We start from the raw sequence: 12,400 nt of genomic DNA, 5'->3' as shown, positions 1-12,400 counted from the left end.
TCCGCCGTTTGTCCAGCAAACTTACAAATGACTGAAATGGCCCTGTTCACCCCTTATTGTTTTCCTTCTGGATGTGATGGACCTGCGAGTGGATGTGTTTAATTTAATGACAGAGGGGATCACTCGGAACATATTTAAAGGTCTATTCTGCCTTAGGCTATGTTGGCTGGTAAATAGTGAAATGGACAGCAGCTATGCCACTGATCAGTATTTTTTAACCTACGCAGATAGTGCATGATGTTGCTATGACAGTTGGTCTCTGCAAAGTAAAGAAAAGGATGTTTAAGGACTTGCATTTATCTAACAACTAGGAATTTCTTCCTGAGAAACACAACTCTTGGTTGTAAATATAAACGCATTAAAATCATGCATAATAAGTTATTCTCTTTGTATGTGGCATCTTTCAAAATGAATTCATGCCAGACACAGGCTATGCTGACAACTGTTACACTGACCTTTAAATCATTGTTGATTGAAATAAAAATAATTTTATAATTCCATCATGAATCAGACAATGTCTCTTGCTCAGGTTGTCACCAATCTGAAGAATTCTTGAAATTTGCTATCATATGATTTTATGGTTGTCATTTTTTTCTGGACAATTGACTTTTCATTTTAAAACAAATTCAATTCATCATATCACAACAACACTACAAACCATTAGTGAAAGCACTAAAAAGTCACGTACAATCCACTGTATCACAATGTGACACAAATGTCACTGCTGTGTGTACAGGCTCCAAATCGCTTTAAGCCAGAATATTTTTGGTGGGCTGAAGTGCTCACACTAGACTCCATATTTATCATTTGGAAGCCCTGGGTACAGCGTGGCAAAATCATTAGCACTCCTTGTGCTGTTGTTTTTAATATGCTAACGAAACCAGACATAGCCAGGCCCCAGCACAGAGCATATCTTTCAGAATCTATTTCCACCAAACGCCCTCCACCGCTACCCCCGCCCATGCAGGGGCTGGCCTCCCCGTGGAGTGCCATGGAGCCCAGACAAATCGGCTAGTCACTTCCCATGAAGCGTCTATCTGCAAGCCTCCCAAAACCTGGAGGACACATGCTCCTGACTGACTGCGCTAACGAAGAAGCAACATCTCTCGCAGCTACCTGTGTCAACTGTAATCGCATACCAGGCCCACCGCATGAGGATGTAATACAAACTCCTGTTGGCCCCCTCCCCACAGAGAATGGCGCCACCTCCAACAGTCTTTAGTGCATACAAAATAGACCCTTTCAACAATAAAAACAAAAACAATGCTTGACCATTCTATTTGGGTCCCAATCTACTTCCTCTGCATTAAGATAACATATGGAATGTTAAAAAGGAAGTCTTGTGGGGCCAACTATGATGCTGATAATGGAACTCTCTTGAAAGGGTCTATAGGGATACGTTCACAATAATAGAGCCCATAGCACCAGCTTAAATGCAATCCTTAAACTGCCTTATTTTTTTTTATTTGTTACATAGTCTTATTTCACTCACTGTATTCACAGAGTGCATAGTATTCATTGACTATTCAAAACTGAGAAATGATATACCCCTTTGAGAGAACCACACTACACCAATGCAATACTGCATTTTCTGTCTGCGCTCCCCCCCCCCCCCGTATGAGAATATTGCCAATATTCAATTGGATATGGGTATTTAGTGTTAATAGCAGCCCCTTAGCTCAAATATGAGCTGACAAACAAGTGAAGACAAACACAGTTTCTCCTGCTGGCACTGAAATATACACTCTCAAATAGAGCCGTGCCTCTCAGAATATGCTGTGTGGGAGAGTGTGCAGTGCAGAACAAACACCTCCTCTGATATGGCTTTGAACACGATAACAGCCTCTGACAGTGAGCAACGGCGGGAAAAGAAAACACACCTGGTGATTGACGTGACACCCAGGCCTCCGAGAAGTTTAGCTTTTAATGAGAAGCTCCAGCAGCCTCTCACACTGGCCCAGCCGGGCTTGGCACGTGGATAGGAGGAGTGGGAGACCCACTTGTAGCAGATTTCAATCGTGGCCCTCGCCAAAGCCCTGCTCTCACTGCCGAATATCCGCCCCTCCCCACCCCTCCCCTGCATCTTCCAGGGCCAGGGATGGGATGGCCGTTTGAAGAAAATGAGTAGATTCAGGATCAAGAGTCTTTCTGGAGGAATTTTGAGTCTGTTTGAGGATTATGACTTCTTCATCCACACTACAAAGTCCTGCATGGAAAGGCCTAGAATGGAAGCCCTTGGTGGCGAGGCTTAGCCATGCATGCCGGTTAATAGTGATGGAAGCGATTGCGCTAAGGGCTTTACAGAGTGGTGGCATATCAAAACATCATGCCAGGACAAAACTTTCTCACAGAGAATTTTGACAATACATGTAAAAAAGTTGACAAATTCACCATGTGTCTATCATTATTATGTCATTATTTTCATACAATTCAATCGGTTTTGTTCTAAATCCGTATGCTAAATCTACATTAAAAAAAAAAATATATATATATACATTTTGAATATAAAATATTATTGAATTCCAACATGTCTCCAAGGATTTCAAAATTGAATGTATTGTTTTTATGTAATCATACAATCAAACTCATAGGACCTCTTATTGACACATGCAGTATATTGAAACAGGACTCTGATCATACATCCCAATATTAAAGGAAAGTAGTTCATAGAATATATGACACTGCTATTGATGTACCATAGTCCATTTTGCTGCCTCAGTTGTGGCTTTTCCTCGCAGCTACACACACACACACACACACACAAACAGACAGATTTACACAAGAGAGCCAGCTAATCTTTCCACAATCAAATCTGTCAGCATTTCCCCTGTTTACACCATAACCCGACAACACAACACACAATCAATACCAAAGGAGGATAAATGACTGTATGTGCCAATATTTCAGACAGCTCTGATAAAGGGCTCTCTGCCTCTCTAATAGATCCTGTGGGGAATACAGTCCATTTAGAGGCCGCTTTAAAAGGACGAATGGTCGTCAAGTGCTTATGGTGATGGTAATTAGTCGGTGATTAAACAATGTACCAATGTGGTTTCCAATAATCTAGAAAAAGTGCTGGGGCCATGCTTCGCTTTGAGTTATTGTGAACAAAAATCTTTTATTTATAACAAAAATATTTAAAGCTTCAATTATTATAACAAAAATGTATATTTGTACAATAAAAAAGGTCAGGGGAGTCTGTGTGTGTGTGTGTGTGTGTGTGTGTGTGTGTGTGTGTGGTGGGGGGGGGGGGGGGGGGGGGGGGGGGGGGGGGTGTATGGAAATATTTTACATTTTTACAGAATGACACAAGAGATGAGAGGGATAAACCACACAGACACGCAGCTTCATACACCTTCCCCTAAAGCTGCAAGCCTCTATACCAGACATGCTATGGTTCAAGCAAAAATGGCTCCAGGCAAACCAAGAAGGGTGGTGCGTGTATGTGTGGCTTAACAGACACTAAACGTACACTTCAGAGAAAGAAAGATTCTGCACAGCCAACTTCTCCAAACCATGGCAAACACTCCCTCTGCTCATCTCTGGTGGCTCTTATCAAACGCACCTTCACACAGAATAAAGAAGACGATGAGAGGAGATGGGAGCCACGCGTTTAAACGGGCAACTTGAGTACTCGGGGGAGAGGAGGAACGGGTCCTCCTCTCCCAGACAGTCACAGCAGGGGAGGGACTAACTATAGCCACATCAATGACTAACAGTCTCAGCACGGACACCTCCCCTCACTTTGAAACGGAAATAAATTAAACAACAAAGGGGACACTGACATTCAGAGCCTTTCAGTTTGTTGCTTCTGCTAACGGCACGTAGCGTGACCATAACGCAGACGCGTGTCGCAGTCGGTTTATCGAGCATGCGCCTGGTGCTTGTGTTTTTTCTTCTTCGCCCCAAACACCTGTGAAAGCTCGACAGGAGAACGAACCTACCCCCCCCCCCCCCCCCCCCCCCACCCCCACAAAAAAGTTTCATTTTTTTTCCGTAGCTTTGGCCCTTATCACCACGCAACTCTGACAAACGGCCTGTCAACAGGAAGGGAGAGACTCATCTTACTCATCTTCGTCCTGTGTGGCATTCCACACCCAATCAATAAGAAAGGATGAAAAAATATACTGCGGAAAGCCTCAGTCACTCAGGCAAGGCAAAAACATTGACAAATGATTTTGTGGCACTCATGACAGCAATGTGCTTTAGAGGAGAGAGAATGGGAAAAGGTGGGACGAATAAAGACAAAGTAGAGCGCTTGCAGAGCCACAAGATCCTGAGGGAGAAACAAGGACTGAGGAGCCCATCTTAAATTTGCTTTGTTGATCACCTTTCTTTCAAAGTGTTTTTATTTTTCACCGTCCACCTTTATCTAGTTATATTCACCAGGATTTTATGATATAAAAGTTCACTCCAAAGACAGAATACGGCAAGTCACACTGTCTTCCCTTACTTTAAAAATGCATAGACTATAATTACATATAGCCTACCTGAGAAGCTTCCAGTGGTGGAAATAGAGCAACATACCTTGTTATCACATGGAAGGCCAAAAAAAGCAAGAATTCTTGTGAGTGAAAAGTTTCCAAAGGTCAAGTATTAATCAAGCTCATTACCTTTGGAAGAGGGTGGATTCCTCTCAGCCTGAGCTAACTGTTTCTGCATCCACTTTAACCTCTGTTTTCTTTTCAAAGCACCACAAGATTCTCATGGGGTGTGTCCTCTTCTTTTTAATTGCGGGCGGGATAAGTGAGCTTTAAGGGTCCACCTGGGAGTTTGGCGCAGAGGGAGGACGATGAGCGGTCACACTAGGCAGAGCCGTGGTACTTTCTGAATAACCAATATGGAAGCCACCTGGCTTTTACAGTTACGAAATGTAAATATCATTCAGTCCATTTCATTAGAGCATTGATTTGCCTCTCTGAAGCGCCGTTTTTAGGATAAGTGTCTGCCATTAGAAACGATTAAAGCCATGGCAGCAAAACCGTGTGAAAACAACAGAAATGCAGGGGGTGGGGGGTGAATGGAGAGAGTGAGGGAGCTAGAAAGAGGGAGAGAGAGAATCCAGCTTACTGACCACAGGGACTGGTAGCCGCTACTTGATCCAGTAAATACTGTGAAAGAAGAGAGTGAGCGAGACAGGAAGGGAGGGCTGCAGTGGTTTAAATCTGAACCCTCTGTGTGATGGGCAGTCTTCTCTGTTCTCTGTCTGCAGAGAGCAGAACCCAGAGTCCTCCACTGTTCTAATTCCAGAACTTCAGCAAAGCTCGGAGCTCTTATTGGAACCGGAGCTCACACAGTGGAAAGACAAGCGTCTTAACAAGCGAGATAAGCCTGAACAGACACAGACCTTTCATTTATTGGAAAAATATTAGCCAATCGTTACAGTAAATGTCGGAAATATTTTTGCTGTCGATAGAAAAACAACAGGATAATAGTTTATTGGTGTTGCATGAAGAAGACATGCCAAAGTATGGAAATTGCATTTTAACTCCTGTTTGCTCATGAGTGCTTAAAACACAAAATACCAAAGGACCATGCGGTTAAATGTTTGTTCCAACAGTTTTGCCACTCGCAAACTTTGCAAAAATAACAATTAGTATTGTAAGTGAAATGGACATTCTAAAATCTAGTATGTGTCATATCAATGAAGAATTTTAGAGGAGCAGAGGAAATGATATATAAATTATATATTATATATATATATATTTTATTATTATTATTATGTGGTCAGAGAGATTTTTTGATAAGTCATCTGTATAACTTCGCCTAAATATACCACACAATCTAAAATTATTCAACAAAATGCAGCTTAATTCTAAGACATCAGAAATAAGTTGGATATCAACTATTTTACAACTATAGCATAAATGGTGTTCCAATCTGTTCCAACTCTACTGTGAAATGACCTAAAGACACAAAACACATGGTTTGTGATGCTGGCACGTGGGCAATGCCAAGCTTTAAAGACTGTATTGTAGTCATTAGGAGAACATGCGGGTTGGCAGACACTTGGCAACACTCTGCCAGTGAAATTTGAAAGCACAAATCTCAAACAGAATTCGTCTAATTCCAGAGAAAATGTTTATTTTTGTTGTGTGTGCAGTAAAGTTTGAGGCAATTTTGTTTTGTTATTAATGCATTGCTACTCCACCTACATTTTGTTTCATCTATGTAAACCACAGTATCTTGATGTGATTCAGTTCATTTGACGTTATGATTTTATGAACAATAATTCTTTAATAATTACAAAACAGACACAATGGACACATAAGGACTCTCTCTCTTGCTTTCTCTCTCACACACAGAATGCTCTAAGGGAAGTCCAGGCTGTAAATGTGCACAATATTCCACATTATATACATGTCATTTCGGAGCGTGTTTAGAGTGACGCTGTGTCAAATCTGTGTGACAGATTTAGGTGAAAGCCGGTGAAGGGGGCCGGCATGGGGAAAGCAGCGTGGGGTTGACTCAGACACCCTATAGAAGAGCTCCTGCAGGCAAAAAGAGCCCTGCTCAAATACAACACACACACACACACACAGAGCTGTGTCTGTCAACAATGTCCACCAGTACTGGCAAGAAGGTACTTGGAAGAAATGTTTTCCACAAGCTTTTGTACCATTTTGATTTTTTCTTGACAATTACATATATTTAAATCACATTCAATATAGAATGCAATACTAACATGTTTAAGATATTATAAAATATAACTGACACACTCAAGTACCTAATTCTTCAAAATCTATAAATGTAAAATGGAGGTTATATCTGTTCTCTCTTTGCAAACCTCAATACAAGAAATCCTCGATGGTATCTACTAAGAGCGAGATCCTCATATGTATGTGTCACTGAACCTAACTCAGTCTCCCTTTATTTCCTGTTCAATGTCTCCCTCATTTGGCCATTTAGAGGCTTCATGGGTTTTTAAACAAGTTCCACTGAATCCATTCAAACTAATCAAACAAAAGATACTAGTAAAAGACATTAAAAAATGTCCTACACATTTAAAGGAATGTAACCAGTGATCCACTTTCCATCACACTATGGTGAAACAAATAGATTTGTGATGCAACATATTTTAGACTTTGGCATAAAAGTTCCATTAATTTGACGAAATGTGAAATTTTACAAAGAGAAATAAATGCCTTAGTCCCAGTGTTTATGAAAGCCTATTACAGCTTGGAAATATCAGATGACGTGAAAACCAACCATAGCCTTTATCTGTTTAGAAATAGAGACAACAAAGACATTTTATAAAATCAGCTGTTAATGATAAAAACCACCTAGTTAGAGTATTAACTTTTCAAAGCAACCTAAATCAAAGTAAACATACAATGGACCCTCATCACTATAGCTAAGCCAAGTCTGACATCTAGTGGAAAGAGGTGACAAGACTATCCACAACTGGCCAAATAACTGCATAAGATAAAGAACATGCATTTGTTTCTGTGATATATATATATATATATATATATATATTAGGGTGGCCAATTTTTACATAGGATTTAAAAAAAAAAATCACAATGCACACCCTCTCATTCTAGGTTAGGTGAAAAAGAAATGCAGTTTAAATTTCAGGGAAATTTCAGGTTTTATAGAATTTTTTCAGGGAAAGTAGAAGTGGTCCCCCAGAGGCTTCAAAATTCCCAATGTTCACTGAATTAAAGTTTTGGCCGTTTTCGCCAATTCTGTTGTTCCTGGTTGAAAAGATTATTATTATTATTCAGTGGTAGTTATGGAAAGCCAATCTGCAAAAAAAATTCTTACCAATAGCTTTTTTTACTATGTGTTCCTATAGGTGTCTAGTAACACCTCCCAATTTATCCACGGCTAAATCCTCGGGGAAACACCTGGAGAGCCCATCTAGTTTGGGGTGCCCAGGGACTAGGCGAACATTATGATTTTTTTTATTTATTTTTTTTTACCAATATTAGCTTTTGAGATGTCTAACTAGGGGTTTGTAGGGGTGCTGAATCTATCCCAGCCATTAGTTTTGAGTAAAAAGGACTCCAAGTCCATAAAAAATCTAGCCTGGGTGCCATTCCGAACTTAGTCCCGCCCACAACATTTGAGGTCGAGAAGTTCGGTCTGGCATTGCTCCATTGTGGGGCAAGTATGCTCGCCCTAGATCGGGCGGACCAATCAAATCGGGCTTTACGATGATGGACAGGTGAGCAACAGCGCCTGGTCTATCACGTCATCTAAGCACGCTTAGATTAGGCTTATGTTTTAAACAAAAACGCTGTGTCTAGAAGGATACATGGCTTTTAAGACCCCATATGGAAAATGCATATTATTTAATGAGGTTTTATCACTGAAAACGATTATTTCTGAAAACTTTGGCCAAAGTTGAGATGTGGGAAAACTCGTGGTTTCACTTTCATCAAGGGAGAACAGCACTGTTGCATTGCGAGCACTGTTGCATTCACCAGACATCTTTCTTGTGAACACAGGTTTTCAATGCAGTTGTTTACTAAATTCCAGCATAGCCATTGGTTGTACTGAGTGGCTACCAAAGAAGGAAACATCATTTTCACCTACAGTGCAACCGGAAAGTTCTCAGACCCTTTCCAGTTTTCCACATTTTGTCATGCAAGCTTTGTGGTGCGCTGCTTGATAATAGGACACAGGTCCTGCAACATTATTGTTTACAGCATACTAGCAATGTTTCGTCCGTTAACGTTAGTCTACTGCCATGCCTTTATGATAACTGTCTGCACATTTCAGTCAGTAAATGCATTTAATATTAATTTGACACGGTCACACACTCAGTCAGAATATGTATTATTCACGTCAGCTGTGTGGGTGAAAACAACCATTTAATGTGCAAACTGTTCATTTAAGGATGCATTTAAAGCGACATGAGATGGTGGATTGTCCTTATGGAGATTGTCAGTATTGTTCAAATGTGTATTCGTCCTTCAATGCACAGATTCAGAAGTTGATGCAAACAACATTCGCATTGAGAAGGAAGGAGATTATATCAGACGTCCTTCCCCTCGCAGACATATTGGTTCGGTGGCCTGCAATCATGTTGGAATCCCATTCCCATAAGCATTTCTTTTGTACAAATACTTGAATAGATTAATTTAATGTGTGGTTCTGACCAAATGTATTTTGCTATAAACTGGGGTAGTATAATGCATATTTCATAGTTTCATAGAGATTCATATTTCAAAATGTTTTGTTTTGTAGCGTTATTTTCCCTTTTTTTACAGGATCTTAATACTGCATTGGACTGTATATTGACACATTTTCCCTTATTTATCTTTACAGATCAGTGCGGAGTTCCACTGAATTACCAACATCAATCTGGAGAGCACCTTCTATGAGCAGTTGGGCCGGCATGTCCTGCACACCTTATATAGGAAGAAGGTAGCTCGTTCAGGAAAAGTTGCTGAAGCCCTGGGTGAGATCTTCAGGATTTACGACCTCCAAGTGAGTTTTTTCACACTTTTACTTGTACAGTGCATTTGAAATTATTTAACCTCACCCTGACCAATATACACACACTTTTGACTGTTGCCATTTGATCATTTAATCAAATAAGAAGACTTAAAATATCTTAACAAAATTAAAACAAGTGATTTCTCCAAGTTCAACTTAAAGGACGATCGAAGGAGCCCTGGTCAGGTTACACACCAGAGATCCAACAAGCAAGGCCCTGTCCAGACTGTATATGTTACCAAGGGCAGCGTCTACCCCAGTCAGTGGCTAGTCGAGTGGCCCAAAGTGGACGCCCCCCCCCCCCCCCAGGGGTCCAAGAACCCGAGGGGGCCATACATAGGATTTCTGGGGCAGTCGCCGAGGTTCACTCCCAGCTACGCCTGGTCAGTTGGGAGAAGGAGACTTCAGACCCTTGGATATTGGAGACAATAGCAAGGGGTTACAGACTCCAGTTTCGGCAGCAGCCTCCACCTTTTTCTGGGGTCCATCTGACCACGGTAGAGGTCTCTTGAGTGGAAGAAGTCGCAACGCTGCTTCAGAAAGACGCCTTAGCCAAAGTGTGCACCAGAGAACAGCTGGCCTTCCTAGAGTACTCCATCTACTTTTGCCAGGTTTTATAGAATTAATGTGACCTCAACCACAGTCGGCGCTACTGTTCTCATGGCTGCTGCCGAACAGAAGGGGGATCCTCTGTCCCTCGCGACACTTTTGATACTAGTCATCCGTTGTAAGATAGTGGTGACGGTCAGAGAGAGGTCGAAATAGATCATAAGTTATGTCTATAACTATGGATCTATGAGACCGAACGATGACCGTCACCATCCCTTGTCACTCGGAACGAACCGAAGCGTTTTGGTCAGGAGGAAGAGGCAGGTCCACGGATACACTTTATGTTGTGGGACCAGCCTCTGGTCAGTCACATGACTTTGCTAGTCTCGCGACAGGTAGCCTGATGGCATCATTCATTGTAAGACCGTGGTGACAGTCATCATTTGGTCTCATAGATCCATAGTTATAGACATAACTTACATTCTGATTAGGGATCGACCGATATGGTTTTTTCAGGGCCGATACCGATAAACTAGATGTACAGCATAGCGGTACAAAATATGACCGCCGCTCAGTCCTGTACATCCGTTCCGCGAAAATAAATCACACTTCAATTTGTCTCCATCTTTTACTCCATCCCCCACTCTTGAAACTTTTGTGTATGCTTGTTTGGCATGCCTGAGTGTGTGTGTGTGTGGCTGCACAGAAAGTAGCCTACTGGTGCTGAAAAGGTGAATAGATTGTAGAATAGCCAAAGAAGATGTAGCATTGTTATAAAACCTTTAAAATCTCTAACCAATCACAAGTAGGGCAGTTCATCACAGTTCATCCATTGCAACTGGATTGATGAAAGGTCACTTACACCTGTAGGCTACATTGTATTTGGGAAAAGCAAAAGGTATCAGCATAATGTTATTTATTTATAAACAAAAACATCTCTGTCAGTTCCATGCCATTTTCAACAGCTATCAAAAACAATGGTCATTTTTGGATGGATGGATTTTTTGTGAATGTTTCTTCTTCAACATAAGATTTTAGTCATCTTTAGTTCATGTAATACTTTATTGTCAATGCACAAATTAAGTAACAGTAGTCTGAAACGAAATGCTGTTTTACATCTAACCAGTGGTGCAAATAACTGACATGTCCAAATGGGCCTTGATGAAATGCGTCGCTAGACTGTTCATACACATTTTAACGGGCCAAAGTTGAAGAGCTGTTGTCCGTTATTGTTCGTGCAAATATAGGCTGATTCATGTTCCCTTGCATTGTGTAACTGAGGTCCATGGCTAGTCTGGCTTTCACCAGACCAAGCTCAATCTTTTCTTGGGGTTCACCCAGCCTAGTCCATAGGCACCCGATATTGTTTAATTTTCCGATTGAGATATCCACGCTCTGGCTATTCTAAATGCAAAAAATGCATCAGGGAGTTATGACAAAACTAGCAAACTAGATCCTAATAGAAAGCTGTTAGCTTCCCTAAGCTACAGGTAGGCTTATAAGGTAGGCCTATTTACAACATAAATTGTCAATAGGCTATGCTGGCGACACAAATAAAATCTCCTTTGGAAACCAATGGCTTACGCCTTACAGTATCAAGCAGACTTAAACTGCCATATCGTGGCGAAAAGTTGTAATAAAATTCACGCAGCTCTATGAGTCAAGGAAAGCGCGAATGAAGTAGCCACTTCTAAATTTCCTGAATTTCCCCTCGGGGATCAATAAAGTATCTATCTATCTATCTATCTAAATGGGATCCACTACACAGTAGCTTAAGGTGTGCTAAAGCAGCCATAATGAAATGAAGGTGTCATTGTTTGGATACTTCACACACACGTGCTTTTTAATTTCACAGACTACAACTACCAAGCTGGAATCAAAGCACATCGATTGCCCTCTCACACCCTGCACGCACTTAAAACAAAATAAACAGGCGTCTCAGTCTCACGCATGTATAGGCAAAACTGTATCAGACCGGTGTAACGTTGGAAAATCTTCCATTGCCAAGGGGGGGTAGGTAGTAAAGGGGGGTAGGTAGTAAAGGCGATATGCTGCAAAAAATTAATTCAAAAGCATTTAATTATGCAAACTTTTCTTTCTTCTTTTGATACACAATTGTCTATCAACTTGCATCACTTGCAAGTGTAAATCCTGTGTATCATGTTAATCCAAGAGCTAAGTGATAGCAATTATTTTCATAGACTAGGCCTACACAATGGGCTTGTTAAGGGACCTGTCACAAAGAGGATGCTTTGCCATCGTGTGTGTGAGTGCACGAGAGAGGGAGAGGAAGAGGTGCATGCGTGATGGCAAGTGTTACGGTTGAATAATTTAACAAAACAGTTTTAAAATAGTTCTTAGGCTATTTAAGTATGCAATTTGTGTCCATGTGTAGACTACAAGC

General features: G+C 41.1%; 1 long non-coding RNA gene across 1 annotated transcript; it reads left to right on the top strand.

Moving 5' to 3' along the window:
* The first annotated feature begins 244 nt into the window (after nucleotides 1–244).
* LOC121703309 lies at nucleotides 245–12,151 on the top strand. The gene is made up of 3 exons (XR_006029652.1): nucleotides 245–255; nucleotides 8,728–8,730; nucleotides 12,018–12,151. It is a non-coding gene; the product is annotated as an uncharacterized LOC121703309 (long non-coding RNA).
* The last annotated feature ends 249 nt before the right edge of the window (nucleotides 12,152–12,400 follow it).

This window comes from Alosa sapidissima, chromosome 2 (assembly GCF_018492685.1).
Source record: "Alosa sapidissima isolate fAloSap1 chromosome 2, fAloSap1.pri, whole genome shotgun sequence".
NCBI classification, from domain to species: Eukaryota; Metazoa; Chordata; class Actinopteri; order Clupeiformes; family Clupeidae; genus Alosa; species Alosa sapidissima.
Note: the sequence above shows the minus strand (reverse complement) of the source record. Positions and strands in the feature narration are given on the sequence as shown.